The 21,816-nt window shown below is 47.6% G+C and overlaps 1 non-coding gene and 2 pseudogenes across 1 annotated transcript; all 3 read left to right on the top strand.

Annotated features, from left to right (window-relative positions):
• Nucleotides 1–12,659: 12,659 nt before the first annotated feature.
• On the top strand, nucleotides 12,660–13,908 carry LOC101050433 (myc-associated zinc finger protein pseudogene; annotated as a pseudogene).
• A 1,744-nt stretch (nucleotides 13,909–15,652) lies between these two features.
• LOC141585059 (TPA-induced transmembrane protein pseudogene) lies at nucleotides 15,653–18,835 on the top strand (annotated as a pseudogene).
• LOC120365202 (U4atac minor spliceosomal RNA) lies at nucleotides 16,058–16,183 on the top strand. Its single transcript, XR_005580210.1, has one exon. It is a non-coding gene; the product is annotated as a U4atac minor spliceosomal RNA (small nuclear RNA).
• Nucleotides 18,836–21,816: the final 2,981 nt, after the last annotated feature.

Here is a 21,816-nt window from a genome sequence, read left to right as displayed (position 1 = left end):
ATGTGCCACCATGCCCAGCTAATTTTTTGTATTTTTAGTAGAGACGGGGTTTCACTATGTTGACCGGGATGGTCTCGATCTCTTGACCTCGTGATCCACCCGCCTCGGCCTCCCAAAGTGCTGGGATTACAGGCTTGAGCCACCGTGCCCGGCTTTTTTTTTTTTTTTTTTTTTTTTTTTTTTTTTTTTTTTTGAGATGGAGTCTCTCACTGTTGCCAGGCTGGAGTGAATGCAGTGGCACGATCTCGGCTCACTGCAACGTCTGCCTCCCGGGTTCAAGCGATTCTTCTACGTCAGTCTCCTGAGTAGCTGGGACTACAGGTGTGCGCCACCACACCCAGCTAATTTTTGTATTTTTAGTAGAGACTGGGTTTCACCATGTTGGTCAGGATGGTCTTGATCTCTTGACCTCGTGGTCTGCCCACCTCAGCCTCCCAAAATGCTAGGATTACAGGCATGAGTCACCACTCCTGGCTAAAAAAATTAATTTAAATAAAAAGTCAGCCAGCGGCAGGACGCGGTGGCTCATACCTGTATCCCAACAGCTTGGGAGGCCAAGGCAGGTAGATACCTGAACTCATGAGTTAGAAACTAGCCTGGGTAACATGGTAAGACCCTGTCTCTACTAAAAATACAAAAAATTAGTCAGGTATGGTGGCGCACCTGTAGTCCCAGCTACTCTGGAGGCTGAGGTGAGAGGAGCCCCGGAGGCAGAAGTTGCAGTGAGCCAAGATTGTATCACTGCACCCCAGCCTCAGTGACAGAGATCTCATCTCAAGAAAAAAAGATTTAATGTCAACCAAGCACAGTGGCTCATACCTATAATCCCAACATTTTGGGAGGCCGAGGCAAGAGCATCAGTTTAGGGTAGGAGTTTCACACCAGCCTGGGCAACATAGTGATGGTGAAACCCCATCTTTACAAAATATATAAAAAACAAGCAAAAAAGCTGGGCATCTGTAGTCCCAGGTACTCAGGAGGCTGAGATGAGAGGATCACTTGATCCCCAGAGATGGAGGTTGCAGTGAGTTGAGATCATGCCACTGTACTCCAGCCTTGGCGACAAAGCAAGACCCTGTCTCATAAATAAATAAATAAATAAATAATAACGTTTAAGCAGCTGAATTTCAGCAAGCTTGAGCAGGGACCTCTGGGTACCCCTCCGACCACCCTGCTTCTGGCATAACAAATGAGTACATGGTTTTTGGTTGTTTTTGGTTGGTTGTTTTTTTTTTGAGATGGTGGTCTCACTCTGTCACCCAAGCCACAGTGTAGTGGCGCAATCACAGTTCACTGAAGCCTCCATCTCCCAGGTTCAATGATCCTCCTACCTCAGCCTCCCAAGTAGCTGGGACTGAAGCCATATGCCACCTAGTTTTCTTGAGGCCCAACTAATTTTCTTGATTTTTAGTAAAGACAGGGTCTCACTATGTTGCCCAGGCTGGTCTCAAATTCCTGGGCTCAAGTGATTCTCTTGCCTCCTGCCCCTCAAAGTCCTGGGATTACCCGAGCGAGCCACCGCTCCTGGCCTTCAATACGTGTTAATTAATGGAAGGACATTCACTCTGCTGCCACCTGACTAATTATTTTTTATTTGCTCACCTCTGTCTTTTCCTCTTTGTTAAAGACTCCTGACCACTTCCTTCCCCATAAACTCCAGCACCTGTATCTCCCTGGTAATTATTTCCTTGATCAGCCATAAAGCATCCCTTTTTGTCTTTTTTATGTTATTTTATTTTATGTATTTATTTTACAAATGTAATATTTCTATGTTGCCCAGGTTGGATTTGAACTCCTGGGCTCAAATGATCCTCCTGCCTCAACCTCCCTAGTAGCTGGGACTACAGTCAGGTGCTACTGTGTCTGGTTTAAAACATAATTCTGCCAGGTATGGTGGCTCATGCTTATAATCCCAGCACTTTGGGAGGCCAAGGCAGGTGGATCACCTGAGGTCAGGAGTTCAAGGCCAGCCTGACCAACATGGAGAAGCCTCGTTTCTACTAAAAATACAAAATTAGCCAAGCATGGTGGTACATGCCTGTAACCCCAGCTACTTGGGAGCCTGAGGCAGGAGAAGCACTTGAACCCAGGAGGCAGAGTTTACGGTGAGTCTAGATCACACCATTGCACTCCAGCCTGGACAACAAGAGCAAAACTCCATCTCAAAAAAAAAAAATCAATTCTTTTTTGTGCATGAGTGGTTTTTTGTTGTTGTTGTTGTTTTTGAGAAGGAGTTTCACTCTTGTTACCCAGGCTGGAGTGCAATGGCGCGATCTCAGCTCACCGCAACCTCCGTCTCCTGGGTTCAGGCACTTCTCCTGCCTCAGCCTCCTGAATAGCTGGGATTACAGGCACACGCCACCATGCCCAGCTAATTTTTTGTATTTTTAGTAGAGACGGGGTTTCACCATATTGACCAGGATGGTCTCGATCTCTCGACCTCGTGATCCACCCGCCTCGGCCTCCCAAAGTGCTGGGATTACAGGCATGAGCCACCGCACCCGGCCCGTGCATGAGTGTTTTTTAAAATGCCTAAAGAAAAACAATATTCATTTGCTAAGGCTGCCAAAACAAAGTACCACACACTGGGTGGCTTAATCTACAGGAACGTGTTGCCTCCTAATTCTGGAAGCTAGAAGTCCAAGATCAAGGTGTTGACAGGATCCATTCCTTCTGCAGGGTGTGAATGAAGGATGTGTTCCAGGCCTCTCTCCTCGGCTTGTACATGGTCATTTTCACACAGCCTGGACACACACCTGTGTTCATACTTCGACCTTTTATAAAGATACCAGTCATATTGAATTAGAGCCCACCCTAATTTATTAGGATCCCATATTTTAACTAATCTACATCTGCAGTGGCTTTATTTACAAATAAGGTCACCTTCTGAGTCATTTAGGGTTAGGGCTTTAACATATAAATTTGGGGGGGGACACAATTTCCCGCAATGATAAGATGCAATTAAGGTTTGGAGGAAACTGACAGTTTCACACAGTTCTGGAAGGAATACAAATTGACACACCCCTTAGAAGGGTTTATCCATCAGAGTCCAGGTAGGAAACAGAAGCCACAAACAAGAAACTTAATACAGTGAATTGGTCCCACAAGTAATGAAAGATCTAAGAAGCCAAACCAGGGATAGAGATTCGCAATAAAGCTGGGTACAGTGACTCATACCTGTAACGCCAGCACTTTGGGAGGTCAAGGAGGGAGAATTGCTTGAGCCCAGGAGTTCAAGACCAGTCTGGGCAACACAGCAAGACTTCACCTCTATAGAAAAAATTAAAAATTGCTAGGTGTGGGCCGGGCGCAGTGGCTCAAGCCTATAATCCCAGCACTTTGGAAGGCCAAGGTGGTTAGATCACCTGAGGTCAGAGTTTCAGACTGGCCCGACCATGGCAAAACCTGGTCTCTACTAAAAATACAAAAATTAACCTGGTGCATGCCTGTAGTCCCAGGTACTCAGGAGGCTGAGACAGGAGAATCACTTGAACCCAGGAGGCAGAGGTTGTAGTGAACTGAGATCCCGCCACTGTACTCCAGCCTGGGCAACAGAGCACGACTCTGCCTCAAAAAAAAAAAAAAAAAAAAAAATTGCTGGGTGTGGTAGCACACACCTATACCCAAATACTTGGGCGGCTGAGTGGGGAGACTCTCAGGAGCCCAGGAGGTCAAGGTTGCAGTGAGGCACAATTGCGCACTGCACTCCAGCCTTCGCAAAAGAGCAGAGAGAGAGAGTAGCAATAACAAGATCCTGCCACTCCCAGGTCCAAATGGACAAAGAAACAAAGCGGTGACCAGCTGCAGCCACTGAGTAGGGGTTGGTGACGCAGAGTAAAATACAGCCACTGCTGGAGGATGTTGCCTGAGGCAGAGAGAAAGGGCAAGAAATTCTGAAGCTTCTCCTTTTCCCTTGCCCTCCAGTCTCCCTGCAGGGTCTCCTATTAGTTCAACCCATCAGGGTGACGCAGGAGCCAGGAAAAGAAGCCTGTGATCATCACCACTGTCTAATTCCAGAACATTTCCATCACCCTAAAAAGAAAACCCATACCCAGTAGCAGTCACCCGCCCCCTCCTCCATTCTCGCTCCCCTAACTCCTGGCGATCATGAATCCACTTTCTATCTCTATAGATTTGCCTATTCTGGAAATTTCATTCTGATGGATTTATGCAATATGTAGCCTTTTGTGTCTGGCTTCTTTCATTTAGCTACATGTTTCTGAGGTTCATCCACATTGTAGCATGGATCAGGACTTTATCCCTTTATGTACCTGACTAGTATCCCATTGTATGGATAGAACACGTTTTGTTTACCCATTCGTCAACTGATGGACACTGGAGCTGTTTCCACCTTTTGGCTATTGTGAATAGTGATGATATGAACATTCACATACATGTTTTCGCATGAACATGTTTTAAATTCTTTGGGTTACATACCTAGGAGTAGAATTTCTGGGTTGTATGCTAATTACAGTCCTTGAGGAACTGCCACACTGTTTTCCAAAGTGGCTACACCATTTTACATCCACCAGCAATGACTCTACATTTTAATGACGATCGGAACCCTAGCTTGCTATTTAATGGTGAATCATGTTCAGCAATGCGATGATTTTGAAAGAACTAAATAATTATCAAAGATTTTAAAGTTATTCTGAGTAATGGATGATTATATTCCTGATTTCATGTATCTCTGAACACTGTACACCCCAAGTAGAATTGTGCCAACTACAGCCAATTTTTCTCCTTTGTTCATTAGACAGAAATTCACCAGCAGCTAAGTGCTGACACATCATTCCCAGCGCCCACCCCAGATGGGAAAGCCAGCAGTGTCACTGAACACATGCTGTATCTGCTGCTTCACAGATCTAAAACTTGTGAAAATGACAAACCCTAACCCTACTTTCAGAGACATGATGTTAGAGGGAATAGATAATTTTTCTCATTCCTTTCGGCAAGAAAAATTTAATCTGTGAACATGTTCTCCTGTGTGCATGCATAAACACTGTCCTTTGATAATCCAAGAAAATCCAGCTGAGGCCTGGCGTGGTGGCTCACGCCTATAATCCCAGCACTTTGGGAGGCTGAGGCGGGTGGATCACAAGGTCAAGAGATCGAGACCATCCTGGTCAACATGGTGAAACCCCGTCTCTACTAAAAGTACAAAAATTAGCTGGGCATGGTGGCACATGCCTATAGTCCCAGCTACTCGGGAGGCTGAGGCAGGAGAATTGCTTGAACCCAGGAGGCAGAGGTTGTGGTGAGCCGAGATCGTGCCATTGCACTCCAGCCTGGGTAACAAGATCGAAACTCCATCTCAAAAAAAGAAAAGAAAGAAAATCCAGCTTAAAGGGGGAAAAATGTCTCCGATTGAATAAAATGAGACCTGACTTTGAGAGAGTTATGCAGAGTCTCAGGACTCACTCAATACAGAAAGTTCTGGGTAATTAACTGAGCTGCTGGGGAAACTCGATCACTAGCCTGACAAGCACCACTAAGTATTTCCAGATCCAAGGTAACATTTCAGCTTCTCAAAGCTCACGAACTGAATTGGCCTCCCTCCCTGGGGAAAGGAACTCTCATTGTTGTCTCTGGACCTCTTATTTCATCCAGAGTAGACATCACCATCTGCTGCTGAAAGATCAATGGACAAATTAATTAACTGGGGTTGAGTTTACATTTTTATTGTCAACTCCCATAATCTGCTTGCTTAAACCCACTTCCCATATCTCTTAGTGCTAATCAGAGAAAGATTACATAATTTTACATTCACCTTTTTCATTTCCTTGGGGACACCCTGACTTACTCTCAACATTTAACTGGCAGTTGCCAGTAGCACTGGCTACTTTCAGTAATAGAAGTAGAAACTACATTTGCTCATTGCTTTTTCTTCTTTTCACAGTGTTAATTCCTTGGTTTTTAAAAAATGTATACATTTGGCCAGGTCTGGTGGCTCAAACCTGTAATCCCAGCACTTTGGGACAACGAGGCAGGTGGATCACTTGAAGCCAGGAGTTCAAGACCAGCCTGGTCAACATGGTGAAACCCTATCTCTACTAAAAATATAAAAATTAGCTGGGTATGGTGGCACACACCTTTAATCCCAGCTACTCGGGAGGCTGAGGCAGGAGAATCACTTGAACCGGGGAGGCGGAGGTTGCAGTGAGCCAAGATGGCACCACTGCACTCCATCCTGGGTGACAGAAAAAAGCATACATTTTAGTGTGAGTTTCTGGACCTGTAATGTTTGATGAATACATATAATGTATTGTGGCAGTAGGGAACTGATGCATTGTCAAAAAATGAGATAATGGATTACTTGGCAATGCAATGCCAAATAACAGCAATGCATCAGTTCTCTACTGCTGCAATAATGGTGTGTCACAACTACAAAACAGTGGTATAACAATAAGTATAACTGTTGTTAGAAGTAGGCTGGGCATGGTGGCTCATGCCTGTGATCCCAGTGCTTTGGGAGGCTGAGGGAGGCGGATCACCTGAGATCAGGAGTTCCAGATCAGCCTGACCAACCTGGAGAAACCCCTTCTCTACTAAAAATACAAAATTAGCTGGGCATGGTAACGCATGCCTGTAATCCCAACTACTTGGGAGCTTGAGGCAGGAGAATCACTCGAGCCTGGGAGGTGGAGGCTGTGGCGAGCCAAAGATCACACCATTGCATTCCAGCCTGGGCAACAAGAGTGAAACTCCATCTCAGAAAAAAAAAAAAGAAAGAAGTAAAGGTTTGGAGTTGTGAAGAAAACAAACTCTTAAAGAAGTTCTCAGCAAGACAATTTTTACTTCTGTAGAAGGGTGCCACTCCTGAGCCTGCTCACCATGAGAGCACACCAAACAAAGGAGAGGAGGGCTTTTTATCCTTAACACGTGAGGTTTCTACCACTGTGTCCAGTCTCCATTGGCTGGAGCTGGACCACACAGTCTAAGCTAAACCCAATTGGCTAAAAGCTTAAAACGTTCCTAACTAGGTAAAAGCAATGGAGAACAAAGGAAGGGAAGAAGTGACTTGTGTGGTTTGCAAAACGTCTAGGCTAGGAATGTCCAAATAAGGAAAGGAATATATGCTACAAACTAAGACATGCCTGGGCATGTCTAGGCATACCCTGGTACATCAGGAACCAGTGGGTTAGGCCTTTTAAAAATCAAAGAACAGGGAGACAGAGTATGCTTTATTTGAGGAAGAATGTCACTGTATCTGTCGATTGTTCATGCATCTGTGGTTGGCTGGGGAGCTCTGCTGATCTTGTTGGGGATACTGGCTCACAGATGAGAGGGCTGGCTCAGCAGCGGATCTGGAATCAATCTGACCAGAGTGTTTCTCTCTGTGTCTCTTCTCCATCAGGCTACCCCAGAGAATGTTCTTGTGGTGAAAGCGGAGGTACAAGACAGCAAGAAGAGACACCTGTGTCTCTTGAGTCCTAAGCTCAGTGGTGGCACACAACACTTGTGCCACATTTTTTTGGCTAAAGCATAAGTACAGCCTGGATTCAAGGTTCAGGAAATAAGCTCTGCCTCTTTAGCCAGAAGAGCTATAGAGTCACATAGCAAAACACCTGCACATAGGGAAAAGTGAAGAATACCCCAAAAGACAACCTACTCGAGGCAGTCCATTCTCATCCCCTTTGCAGTCCATTATTTTGGTCTAATTTTTATTTATTCATTTATTTATTTATTTTGAGGTGGAGTCTCGCTCTGTCACCCAGGTTAGGATTGCAGTGGCATGATCTCAGCTCACTGCAACCTCCACCTCCAAGGTTCAAGCAATTCTCCTGCCTCAGCCTCCTGAGTAGCTGGAATTATAGGTACCCACCACCATGCCTGGCTAATTTTTGTATTTTTAGTAGAGACGAGGTTTCACTGTGTTAGTCAGGCTGGTCTGGAACTCCTGACCTCAGGTTATCCACCTGCCTCAACCTCCCAAAGTATTGAGATTACAGGCGTGAGCTACTATGCCCAGCCTGTTTATTTTTATTTATTGAGACATAGTCTCACTCTGTCTGCCGGGCTGGGGTACAGTGGTGCAATCTCGGCTCACTGCAACCTCTGCTTCCTGGGCTCAAGCCATCCTCCCATCTCAGCCTCCCAAGTAGCTAGTACTACAGGTGCCTGCCACCACACCTGGTTAATTTTTTTATTTTTAGTAGAGACAAGGCTTCCACCATGTTGGTTAGCCTGGTCTCAAACTCCTCATCTCAAGTGATTCACCCACCTAGGCCTCCTAAAGTGCTGGGATTACAGGCATGAGTCACCATGCCCAGCCCACTATATATTTCAAAATAGCTAAAAGAACTTGAAAATTTCCCGACACATAGAAATGATACTTGAGATGATGAATACCCTAAATACCCTGACTTGATCATTGTACATTCTATGTACATAACAAAATATCACATGTGCCCCATAAATATGCATCAGCCGGGCACAGTGGCTCATGCCTGTCATCCCAGCACTTTGGGAGGCCAAGGGGGGCAGATCACCTGAGGTCAAGAGTTTGAGACTAGCCTGACCAATATAGTGAAAGTCCGTCTCTACTAAAAATACAAAAATTAGCCAGGCATGGTGGTGCACACCTGTAGTCCCAACTACTTGGTAGGCTGAGATGGGAAAATTGCTTGAACCTGGGAGGCAGAGGTTGCAATAAGCCAAGACTGCGCCACTGATCTCCAGCCTGGGCGACAGCGGGAGACTCCCTCTAAAAAACAAACAAATATTATTCATCAATTTAAAAAGTTAGTTTATGGCCAGGTCTAGTGGCTCATACCTGTAATCCCAGCATTTTGGGAGGCCGAGGCAGGTGGATCACTTGAGATGAGGAGTTTGAGACCAGCCTGGCCAACACAGTGAAACCCCATGTCTAAAAAATGCAAAATTAGCCGGGCATGGCGGTGTGCTCCTGTAATCCCAGCTACTCAGGAGACTGAGGCATGAGAATCTCTTGAACCTGGGAGGCAGAGGTTGCAGTAAGCCAAGATTGTGTCACTGCACTATAGCCTGGGTGACAGAGCAAGACTCCATCTCAAAAATAAATTTTTTTTTTTTTTTTTTTTTTTTTTTGAGACGGAGTTTCGCTCTTGTTACCCAGACTGGAGTGCAGTGGCGCGATCTCGGCTCACTGCAACCTCCACCTCCTGGGTTCAGGCAATTCTCCTGCCTTAGCCTCCTGAGTAGCTGGGATTACAGGCAGGCGCCACCATGCCCAGCTAATTTTTTGTATTTTTAGTAGAGACGGGGTTTCACCGTGTTGACCAGGATGGTCTCGATCTCTTGGCTTCATGATCCACCCGCCTCGGCCTCCCAAAGTGCTGGGATTACAGGCTTGAGCCACCGCACCCGGCCCTAAAAATAAATTTTAAAAAATTAGTTTAAAAAAACCTTCCTGGCCGGGCGCGGTGGCTCAAGCCTGTAATCCCAGCACTTTGGGAGGCCGAGGCGGGTGGATCACAAGGTCAAGAGATCGAGACCATCCTGGTCAACATGGTGAAACCCTGTCTCTACTAAAAATACAAAAAAAATAGCTGGGCATGGTGGTGCGTGCCTGTAATCCCAGCTACTCAGGAGGCTGAGGCAGGAGAATTGCCTGAACCCAGGAGGCGGAGGTTGCGGTGAGCCGAGATCGCGCCATTGCACTCCAGCCTGGGTAACAAGAGCGAAACTCCGTCTCAAAAAAAAAAAAAAAACCTTCCTAATATTAGAAATCAAAGCCAGAACTTTGGGAAGTCTGAGATTGCTGAGAACAAATTTCTTATTTAGTCCTTAAAAACAGGCCAGGTAGCTGGGCACAGTGGCTCATGCCTGTAATCCCAGCACTTTGGGAGGCTGAGGCAGGTGGATCATGAGGTCAAGAGATCGAGACCATCTTGGCCAACATGGTGAAACCCCATCTTTACTAAAAATACAAAAATTAGCTGGGCGTAGTGATGCATGTCTGTAGTCCCAGCTACTCGGGAGGCTGAGGCAGGAGAATCACTTAAACCCAGGAGGCGGAGGTTGCAGTGAGCCGAAATCGTACCACTGCACTCCAGCTTGGTGACAGCAAGACTCTGTCTTTAAAAAAAAAAAAAAAAGGCCAGGTTCCATAGGGAAGGGAACAACACTCACTGGGCTGGGTGGGGAGGTTGTGGGGAGGGGAGGGACAGCAGGGGGCAGATGGGGAGGAATAACACAGGAAGAAATGCCCGATGTAGGCGAGGTGGGGGCGGATGTAGCATGTATGTACTTATGCAACAATCCTGCAGGATGCAGGCTGTGCACATGTACCCCAGAGCCCAAAGTACAATTTTTAAAAAGCACAAAAAACAGGCCAGGTTCAGTGGCTCATGTCTATAGTCCCAGCACTTTGGGAGGCTGAGGTGGGTGGCTCACCTGAGGTCAGGAGTTCAAGACCAGCCTGGCCAACATGGTAAAAGCCCTGTCTTTACTAAAAATACCAAATTAGCCAGGCATGATGGCACATGCCGGTAATCCCAGCTACTCAGGATGCAAGGCTGAAGAGTCATTTGAACCCTGGAAGCAGAGGTTGCAGTGAGCCGAGGTTGTGCCATTGTACTCCAGCCTATGTAACAAGAGCAAGACTCCATCTCAAAAAAATAAACAAAAATAAATAAAAAACAGGCACAGTGGCTCTTGCCTGTAGTCCCAACACTTTGAGAGGCTGAGGCAGGAGGATTGCTTGAGTCCAGGAGTTGGAAAGCAGCCTGGGCAACATAGTGAGACTACATCTCTAATATATAAAATAAAATAAATCCCTATTTCTGTAAGAGTTTCAGGGATGTAATATATACTCGCTCTAAAGCCTAGCCTAATTTTGAGCGAATGATTAACAAGTCGTTGCTAAACCAGATTTATCAGAAAATTCAAAGTGATTTCATGTTTCCCAGCCAGAGCATTGGAGCCCATGTTTCCCATAAGCTTCTGGAGCTGCTGAGCATTCTCTCTTTCTTTTCAGGGTCTTTTTTTTTTTTTTTTTTTTGAGACGGAGTTTCGCTCTTGTTGCCCAGGCTGGAGTGCAATGGCGCGATCTCGGCTCACTGCAACCTCCGCCTCCTGGGTTCAGGCAATTCTCCTGCCTCAGCCTCCCGAGTAGCTGGGATGACAGGCACACGCCACCATGCCCAGCTAATTTTCAGTATTTTTAGTAGAGACGGGGTTTCACCATGTTGACCAGGATGGTCTCGATCTCTTGACCTCGTGATCCACCCGCCTCGGCCTCCCAAAGTGCTGGGATTACAGGCTTGAGCCACCGCGCCCGGCCTTTTCAGGGTCTTAATGGTCTTGAATCACAAAAGCAATTAAGTTGCCCGAGAACTTCTCTAGTCTTCTGGTCATTCTGAGTTCTTTGAATAAGTATTTTATTCACTGCATGTGCACGAGATGAAGGAAGAAAACACTTCTTCATGGTCTTAATTTGCACCAATTAGTGAATAAAAGAATGGACATTTTCTTAGAGGACATAAAGCTTTCAGAGAATGAATCCATTATCCCAGAGAAAAGAAGAGATTAATTTGTCTAGAGAGTAAATTAAAGATGGGCTGGACACAGTGGCTCATGCCTGTAATCCCACCACTTTGGGAGGCTGAGGCGGGTGGATCATGAGGTCAGGAGTTCAAGACCAGTCTGGCTAACATAGTGAAACCCGGTCTTTACTAAAAACAAAAAAAATTAGCCAGGTGTGGTGCTGTGCGCCTGTAATCCTAGCTACTCAGGAGGGTGGGGCAGGAGAATCTCATGAACCTGGGAGGTAGATGCTGCAGTGAGCTAAAATTGTGCCATTACACTCCAGCCCAGGAAACAGTGTGAGACCTCGTCTCAAAAAAAAAAAAAAAAAAAAAAAAGTACATTAGCCGGGCACGGTGGCTCACGCCTGTAATCCCAGCACTTTGGGAGGCTGAGGCGGGTGGATCACGAGGTCAAGAGATCGAGACCATCCTGGTCAACACAGTGAAACCCCGTCTCTACTAAAAATACAAAAAATTAGCTGAGTATGGTGGCGCGTGCCTGTAATCCCAGCTACCCAGGAGGCTGAGGCAGGAGAATTGCCTGAACCCAGGAGGCGGAGGTTGCGGTGAGCCAAGATCGTGCCATTGCACTCCAGCCTGGGTAACAAGAGCGAAATTCCATCTAAAAAAAAAATAAAATAAAATAAAAAAAAAAAATTCCAGATTGACACAGCAATTTCACACCCAGGTGTATAACCAAAAGAGAATGGAAATATTTCCACACAACTCTTGTACACACATGTTCACAGCAGCACTAATCATAACAGCCAAAGAGTGGAAACAACTCAAACGTACATCACCAGATGAATAAACAAAATGTGGCATATTCATGCAGTGTAATATTACTCAGGAATAAAAAGAAAATGAAGTTGTGATGCAAGCTACAACCCGCATGAACTTCAGAAACAGTGTGCTAAAGAAAGAAGCCAGACAGTAAAGGCCGCAAATGTTCAGACAGGCAAGTATATCGAGACAGAAAGCAGATTGGTGGCTTCCCCCAAGGAGTGGAGGAAGATGAAGGAGGAAACAACTGCTTAATGGGGATAGAGTTTCCCCTGGGTGGAGGAAAATGTCCTGGAAGTCAGATCACTGTGAATGTGCTAAATGCCACTGAACTGTAAGTAAGTACACTTTAAAATCATAAATTTTATGTCAATTTTACCTCCGCCCACGCCCACGCCCCAGGCCCCGGCCGCCGAGCCCCTCCAGGGGGACTTGCTCCGGGTGCTCGCCGCTGCCCAGGAGTCCGCCGTCCTTGCAGCATCCCCGGCTCCGGCCGCCGCCTCCACGGTGGACACAGTGGCCCTGAAGCGGCTCCCGGAGCCCCCTCCGCCACCCCCACCCCGCGCCTCCGCAGCCGCCGTCGTAGCCCCAACCTCGACGGTCGCCGTGGCAGAAGACAAAGAGCAAGGAGCCCTACATCTGCGCTCTGCCCTACATCTGCGCTCTGTGCGCCAAGGAGTTCAAGAACGGCTACAACCTCCAGAGGCACGAAGCCATCCACGCGGGAGCCAAGGCCGGCCGGATCCCCTCGGGTGCTATGAAGATGCCCACCATGGTGCCCCTGAGCCTCCTGAGCGTGCCCCAGCTGAGCGGAGCCGGCGGGGGAGGGGGAGAAGAGGGTGCCGCAGGTGTCATGGTGACCACGACCGCCTGGGGAAGCGCATCCGGAAGAACCACGCCGGCGAGATGTGCGGCAAGGCCCTCCGCGACGTCCACCGCCCGAACCCACACGAGCTGCCGCACTCGGACGAGAAGCCCTACCAGTGCCCGGTGTGCCAGCAGCGCAAGGACCGCATGAGCTGCCACGTGCGCTCCCGTGACGGCGCTGTACACAAGCCCTGCCACTGCTCGCGCTGTGGCAAGAGCTTCTCCCGGCCGGATCACCTCCACAGTCACATCAGACAAGTGCACTCAACAGAACGGCCCTTCAAATGTGAGACATGGGAGGCAGCCTTCGCCACGAAGGATCGGCTGCGGGCGCACACGGTACGACAGGAGGGTAAGGTGCCATGTCACGTGTGTGGCGAGATGCTGAGCTCGGCTTATATTTCGGACCACATGAAGGTGCACAGCCAGGGCCCTCACCATGTCTGTGAGCTCCGCGACAAAGGTACTGGTGAGGTTTGTCCAATGGCGGCGGCGGCAGCAGCTCCTCCCACAGCTTTGGCTCCCTCTCGGGGACAGACGGGGTGCCTGTGAGCTCTCCGCCACTTCCCTCCCAGCCCTGGTGAGCTCCAAGTTGGTTGCGGGGGAGAGGGGAGGATGGAGTAGAGTCCCTTGGTACAGGCTCCTCTCCCCACTCTTTTCCCACCAACTCCTCACCACTTCCCCACCAACCAAGGAGCCTCCGGAAGGAAAGAAGGAAGAAATGTTTTAGGGGAATTCGCTAGGTTTTAACAATTTGTTTCTCCTGCTCCTCTCTTCTTTATTATTTATTTTTATTTATTTATTTATTTATTTATTTATTTATTTATTTATTTATTTATTGAGACGGAGTTTCGCTCTTGTTACCCAGGCTGGAGTGCAATGGCGCGATCTCGGCTCACCACAACCTCCGCCTCCTGGGCTCAGGCAATTCTCCTGCCTCAGCCTCCTGAGTAGCTGGGATTACAGGCACGCGCCACCACGCCCAGCTAGTTTTTTGTATTTTTAGTAGAGACGGGGTTTCACCACGTTGACCAGGATGGTCTCGATCTCTCGACCTCGTGATCCACCCGCCTCGGCCTCCCAAAGTGCTGGGATTACAGGCTTGAGCCACCGCGCCCGGCTCCTGCTCCTCTCTTCTATCAGACCTGACCCCACACGAACCTGTCCCCTCGGTTGTGTTGAAGTCCCCTGGACAGTGGGCAGGGGTGGCAGAGGACAGGAGCAGCCACTGCCCGTACCCCCGCTCCTCTCTGTAAGCCGGTGCCCTGTCCTCCCAGGGACTTGTGAGCCTCTTTCCGCAATAGCTCTCTGACTCTGCTTCCAGCCCTCTCCCTCTGCTGTCTGCTGCCCCTCCCCGGGGAGTTCGTTCTTTCTTTCTTTTTTTTTTTTCCACAGGGAGGGAGGAGAGAAAGGAGGGAGATCAGAGCTTCTGTCCCAGAGACGGAAAGCGCTGAGGTTTGAGGAGGGGCAGAAGCAGGGCCCGCAAAGGTTGTACCATCCTAAGGTGGTAGGGGGCTTGGGTCGGGCCCTGAACATCGTCCTACTTGAGAATCTGTCAGGGGAAAAAGTTCAGGGGAGCAGAAGGAGGAGCCAGGAGGGCCAGAGGCAGAGGAGAGATGGAGTTTTAGGGGCCAGGGTGAGCGAGGGGTCCAGGGCCTAGAGGTGCTTCCTGGGGGTGGGGGAATGCAGCCAGTGTCCCCCTCCCCTCTTCCACCCCAGCTCTAGCCCTGGTTTTGTCTTTTCATCCCTCTTCCCCACGACAGAAGAAGCTGCGGCCCTGGCCATGTCATCATGTTCCTGTGTCCCCTGCATGTACCCCACCCTCTACCCTCTCCTTTTGCACGGACCCCATTACAATAAATTTTAAATAAAATCCTGTTTCTGGGCCGGGCGCGGTGGCTCGCACCTATAATCCCAGCACTTTGGAAGGCCGAGGCGGGTGGATCACGAGGTGAAGAGATCAAGACCATACTGTTGACCAATACGGTGAAATCCCGTCTCTACTAAAAATACAAAAAAAAAAAAAAATAGCTGGGCATGGTGGCGCATGCCTGTAGTCCCAGCTACTCGGGAGGCTGAGGCAGGAGAATTGCTCGAACCCAGGAGGCGGAGGTTGCGGTGAGCCGAAATGGTGCCACTGCACTCCAGCCTGGGTAACAAGAATGAAACTCCCTCTCAAAAAAAAAAAAAGGAGAGAGGGGGAGAGAGAGAGAGAGAGAGAGAGAGAGAGAGAGAGAGAGAGAGAGAGAGAAATCCTGTTTCTGGCTCTGGAAAAAAAAAAAAAAATGATTTGTAGCCGGGCGCGGTGGCTCACGCCTGTAATCCCAGCACTTTGGGAGGCTGAGGCGGGTGGATCACGAGGTCGAGAGATCGAGACCATCCTGGTCAACGTGGTGAAACCCCGTCTCTACTAAAGATACAAAAAAAAAATTAGCTGGGCATGGTGGTGCGTGCCTGTAATCCCAGCTACTCAGGAGGCTGAGGCAGGAGAATTGCCTGAGCCCAGGAGGCGGAGGTTGCGGTGAGCCGAGATCACGCCATTGCACTCCAGCCTGGGTAACAAGAGCGAAACTCCGTCTCAAAAAAAAAAAAAAAAAAAAAGATTTGTACACTTGGCTGGGTGCAGTGGCTCACGCCTGTAATCCCAGCACTTTGGGAGGCCGGGGTGGGCGGATCACCTGAGGTCGGGTGTCCGAGACCAGCCTGACCAACACGGAGAAACTCCATCTCTACTAAATATACAAAACTAGCCAGGCATGGTGGCGCATGTCTATAATCCCAGCTACTCGGGAGGCTGAGGCAGGAGAATTGCTTGAACCCGGAGGCGAAGGTTGTGGTTAGCCGAGATCGAGCCATTGTACTCCAGTCTGGGCAACAAGAGCGAAACTCGTTCTCTAACCATCCTTTTCTGGGGATTGCGCTACTGTCCAATGAGCGCATAGTGAGGGCAGTACTGCTAATGCCTAAACAACACACCCGAATCAACTAGAGCTTTGCTTTACCTTGGCGCAATTTTTGGAAAGACGAAAACCTGCTTTTCCAAGGTAGAATCAAAATATTTAAAAAAAGAAGAGGCCAGGCACAGTGGCTCAAGCCTGTGTAATCCCAGCACTTTGGGAGGCCGAGGCGGGTGGATCACGAGGTCAAGAGATCGAGACCATCCTGGTCAACATGGTGAAACCCCGTCTCTACTAAAAAAATACAAAAGATTAGCTGGGCATGGTGGCACGTGCCTGTAATCCCAGCTACTCAGGAGGCTGAGGCAGGAGAATTGCCTGAGCCCAGGAGGCGGAGGTTGCGGTGAGCCGAGATCGCGCCATTGCACTCCAGCCTGGGTAACAAGAGCGAAACTCCATCTCAAAAAAAAAAAAAAAGAAGAAGAAGAAGAAGAAGAGGCGGGGAAGTCACTCCGGACTCTGCCTGCGGTGGGGCCTCCCGCGGAGCCGCTCAGACCTTCTCCGCCGGCCCATGGACCCCGCCCAAGCCGCGCCGCCGCTGGAGCTGTCAGCGCTGGAGCGGCAGCCAGCCGAGCACACACCTCTCAATGGTGCCTTCCGTTTGGCCGAGGTGGCCCCGCTGGCCGAGGCTAACAAGGAAAGACCCTGGAGCTCCTGTAATAAGAACGTAGTTGGAAGGTGCAAACTGTGGATGATCGTCACTTCCGTTTTCCTAGGTTTCATTACAGTGATCATCGTAGGCTTATGTCTTGATGGAGTAACTTATGTTGATGAAGATGAAAATGAAATACTCGAATTATCATAAAATAAAACATTCTTGGTCACGCTGAAGATTACAGAGGAGTGTGTTGCTGAAGAGGATTTGCCTCACCTGCTCACGGAAAGGCTCACACCTGTGTACAGTACATCACCCTCTCTGAGTCGTTATTTTACTTCACTTGAAATAGTGGACTTCAGTGGTGAAAATGCCACAGTAACCTACCACCTGCAATTTGGGGTTCCATCAGATGATGAAAATTTTATGAAGTATATGATGAGTGAGGAGTTGGTGCTGGGCATTTTGCTACAGGATTTCCATGATCAGAACATACCTGGTTGTGAGAATCTGGGGCTTGATCCAGCATCCCTCTTGCTTGATGAATGAAGTGATGGAGGTCGGTCTGCATCTGAAAGCAGTGCTCCACCAAGTCCTAGAGATGAAGGGAATTCACTCTGTTTTACGGAAAAGATTCTGTGAATTAATCCAGAAGCACCAGCAACAACCAGGGAGGTAGAGACTCCTTTCTCTCCTGATTCTGCAGTCTGGTTCCAAGCCCAGTAAAACAGCTCCTGAGCACTGCTTCAGCTGGATCCAGTCTTGACAAAGGCAGGAAGCCAGCTAGGGTAGGGGCCATAGTGTCAGCCGGTGTGTCCCGCTGTGGGAGGTCACTGGTATTCTTTTTTTTTGTTTTTGTTTTTTGAGACAGGATGTTGTTCTGTCCTTTAGGCTGGAGTGCGGTGGTGCTGTCATGGCTCACTGCTGTTCTTGAAGCACACCACCCACCTGGGTTACTTTATCTTTAGTGCAGAGGTGCACTGCCTTCTTTTAGGTGGGATCACATACGCATGAACTGGTAGAGCAGGGAGCGGCAGGCAGCCAGGTTAGGAAGACTAAGCCAATCATTCACTGAAATCACCGTTCTTCCCTCCACCATTCTATTTGATCTACCTCTAAGCCAGGGTGTGAAGAAAAGGAAGGCACTTTAGAAGACCTCAGCAGTGTGGCTGTGTCTGCTTCCATGACCTGCACCTGAGTATCTCAGCCAACCGGCCTTAGGCACACCACCCAGGTTACTTTGAGATCTATATATATAGCTAGCTACAGATGGGAGCTATGTGTTTCTTCACTGTTTTGCAACTCCTCATTGTTCCTGTGATTCCTGAACACCCTTTTTGGAAACATGAGTCCCTGTGAGTTTTCAGCATCCTACCATCACTTTGGATAGTCAATCCATTTGTATATTTTATAAACTTCCATTAGAGAATCATTAAGGCTGTTGAACATCTACTATAGATATTAAGCTTTGGCTTTTTGTTGCCCAGTGTTACAAACCTTCCTGTAGGACTGAGTGTCTTCAGGCAATGATTGCATATCCTGTTACAGATGGTGGTGATACGAGAAGAACGACTCTCCTTTGAAAATAAATTGTTGGAAGGTTTTGCCAGCTATTTGAGGGGCAAGAGGAATATTAGTGACTGTGTTGGTTGTTTACAGATAAAGGATTGCCTGTCCTGAGGGAACGGAGTATTTATTTTGTTGGAAAAAGAAATTTACCAGGAGAAAGAGTTTTGTGCTGTATCTTGACAGATTTCTAACCCCAGTCACTCAGTTAAATCAGCTCTGGGTTAAAGTCAGAGTGAGGGGCAGCCATGTGTGGCACATGCTAGAGTGTCTGCCTCAGACTAGATTTGACTTGAGTCTTTACGACCCAGGACTCTGGATAATGTGAATTTGCTTTCTTATTTAACTAGAAGATGCATGTACTATAGATCATTGTCTCATTTTAGGGATTGTTCCTTAAACTAGTGGAACTAGCGGATCTCTCTTCTTCCTCTTTATTTTTTACATGTCAAGTGTGAACTTTAGTGTGTTTGTATTTTTTAGAAAGTAATGAAAAATTTTAATGGAGAATGATTTAAAAACATTTACAATAAATTATTTTTGCATCTGTAAAAAAACCCTCCATCTCAAAATAAATAAATAAATAAATAAAAATATATTAGTTTTTAAATTTTGGTAAAAGAAAGTTAAACCAAGAAAATTTTACCATAAAATTAGGAAGAATATGGATATAGTAGTGTTAGCTTTGTATCTTTTGATTTTCAAGTTTGGAATACTGAGGAAGTACTGAAGACAGGATCAAAGCACAGAGTAAAGGCGGGGTATCCCAGGCTGAAGGGAGCAGCCTCTTTAAAATTATCCAATTAGAATTGTGTTCATACCTGTAATCCCAGCAATTTGAGAGGGTGAGGCTGGTGGATCCCTTGATCCTGGGAGTTCAAGACCAGCCTGGGTAACATATCGATACCACTTCTCTACTTAAAAATAATAGATAAGTTAGGCTGGGTTTGGTGGCTCACGCCTGTAATCCCAGCACTTTGGGAGGCCAAGGCAGGTGGATCACAAAGTCAAGAGATCGAGACCATCCTGGCCAACACAGTGAAACCCCGTTTCTACTAAAAATACAAAAATTTGCTGGGCATGGTTGCCGGCACCTGTAGTCCCAGCTACTTGGGAGGCTGAGGCAGGAGAATTGCTAGAACCCTGGAGGCAGAGGGTGCAGTGAGCCAAGATCGTGCCACTGTACTCCACCCTGTTGACACAGTGAGACTCCTCTCAAAAAAAAAAAAAAAAAAAAATTAGACATGGTGGCACACGCCTGTATCCCAGCTATTCAGGAGACTGAGGTAGGAAGATCACTTGAGCCTGGGAATATGAGGCTGCAGTGAGCCATGATTGTACCACTGCACTCCAACCTGGGTGACAGAGGAAGACCCTGTCTCAAAAAAAGAAAGAAAGAAGAAAAAAAAAGAATTATTCTGAGCATGGTGGTTTACGCCTCTAATCCCAGCACTTTGGGAGGCTGAGGTGGGCAGATCACTTGAGGTCAGAAGTTCAAAACCAGTCTGGCCAACATGGTCAAACTCCTTCTCTACTAAAAATACAAAAATTAGCCCCATGTAGTGGTGGGAGCCTATAATCCTCTCTACGCAGGCGGCTGAGGTAGGAGAATTGCTAGAACCCAGGAGGCAGAGGCAGCAGTGAGCTGAGATTTTGCCACTGCACTCTAGCCTGGGCAACAGAGTGAGATCCTGTCTCAAAAAACAAACAAACAAACAAACAAACAAACAAAAAACCTATTCAGAGATGTACTCTAAAACATTTAATTTTTCTCTTTTTTTCTTTTGAGATGGAGTCTCTCTCTGTCGCCCAGACTGGAGTGCAGTGGCTCAATCTTAGCTCACTGCCACCTCCGCCTCCAGAGTTCAAGAAATTCTCCAACCTCAAGTCTCCTGAGTACCTAAGATTATAGGAATGCTCCACCATGCTTGGCTAATTTTTGTATTTTTAGTAGAGACAGGGTTTCTCCATGTTGGCCAGGCTGGTCTCAAACTCCTGACCTCAGGTGATCCGCCTGCCTCAGCCTCCCAAAGTGCTGGGATTACAGGCATGAGCCATTGCACCTGGACTCTTTTTTCTTTTTTTTAGTTTGTTTTCTGAGAGAGAGCACCTCACTCTGTTGCCCAGGCTGGAATGCAGTGGCATGACTGATTCTGGCTCACTGCAGCCTTGACCTCTCAGGCTCAAGTGATCCTTTCGCTTCAGCCTCCCAAGTAGCAGGGACCACAGGCGTGTGTCACCATGCCCGGCTAATGTTTTTTAACATCTTCTGTAGCAACGGGTCTTCCTATCTTACCCAGGCTGCTCTCAAACTCTTGGGCTCAGGTGATCCTCTTGCCTCGGCCTCCCAAAGTGCTGGAATTACAGGCACATTACCCCTTAAATAAACTCTGCCACATCTCACATAAGAATGCAATTTCTCTTGCTGACTTGGAAACTTATATTAACATTTTCTGGCCTCTGGTTTGTGTTTTGAATTGTAGAGACTTTCATCTTCTCAAAAGCTGAGTTCCTTGAAAATCATGGGTAAATCTTTTGATGGTGGTTAAACTTGCCAATGCCTTAAGGGAGACTGCAAATTAAAGACCGATGGGAACCTGTTAAGCAAGAAATCATGCCGCAATGCATCTTCTGTAAAAAACTGAAATTATGGCCGTGCACAGTGCCTCAAGCCTGTAATCCTAGCACTCTGGGAGGCCAAAGCCAGCGGATCACTTGAGGTTGGGAGTTTGAGACCACTCTGGCCAACATGGGAAACCCTGTCTCTACTAAAAGAAAAAAAAAAAATTACAAAAAAAATTAGCAGATAGTGGTGGCGCACACCTGTAATCCCAGCTACTCAGGAGGCTGAGGCAGGAGAATTGCTTGAACCTGGGAGGCAGAGGTTGCAGTCAACTGAGTTCGTGCCATTGTGCTCCAGCCTGGGTGACAGGGTAAGACTCCGTCTCAAAAAATAAATAAATAACTGAAATTATATTAATATATATTGTGTTGCCTAGAATGGGATAAGGTTGTACCACTTCAGTGTTCCTATAACTGTGATTTTCCAAACTTTAATGTGCAAGTAAATCACCTGGAAAGCTTGTTAAATAAATATATATTCTGTGTTGGGAGCAGTGGCTCACGCCTCTAATCCCAACACTTAGGGAGGCTGAGGCGGGCGGATCACTTGAGGTCAGGAGTTTGAGTCCAGCCTGGCCAATATGGCGAAACGCCATTTCTACTGAAAATACAAAAATTAACTGGGTGTAGTGGCATGCATTGTAATCCCAGCTACTTGGGACGCTGAGGCAGGTGAATCACTTGAGCCTGGGAGGCAGAGGTTGCAGTGAGTTGAGATTTCACCATTGCACTCCAGCCTGGGCGAAAGAGGGAGACTCCTTCAGTATCAAAAATAAGATAAAGATTAAAAAATAAGGCCGGGCGCGGTGGCTCAAGCCTGTAATCCCAGCACTTTGGGAGGCCGAGGTGGGTGGATCACGAGGTCAAGAGATCGAGACCATCCTGGTCAACATGGTGAAACCCCGTCTCTACTAAA

Source organism: Saimiri boliviensis, chromosome 7 (genome assembly GCF_048565385.1).
Source record: "Saimiri boliviensis isolate mSaiBol1 chromosome 7, mSaiBol1.pri, whole genome shotgun sequence".
Taxonomy (NCBI): domain Eukaryota; kingdom Metazoa; phylum Chordata; class Mammalia; order Primates; family Cebidae; genus Saimiri; species Saimiri boliviensis.
This window is presented reverse-complemented; position numbering and strand designations above follow the sequence as displayed.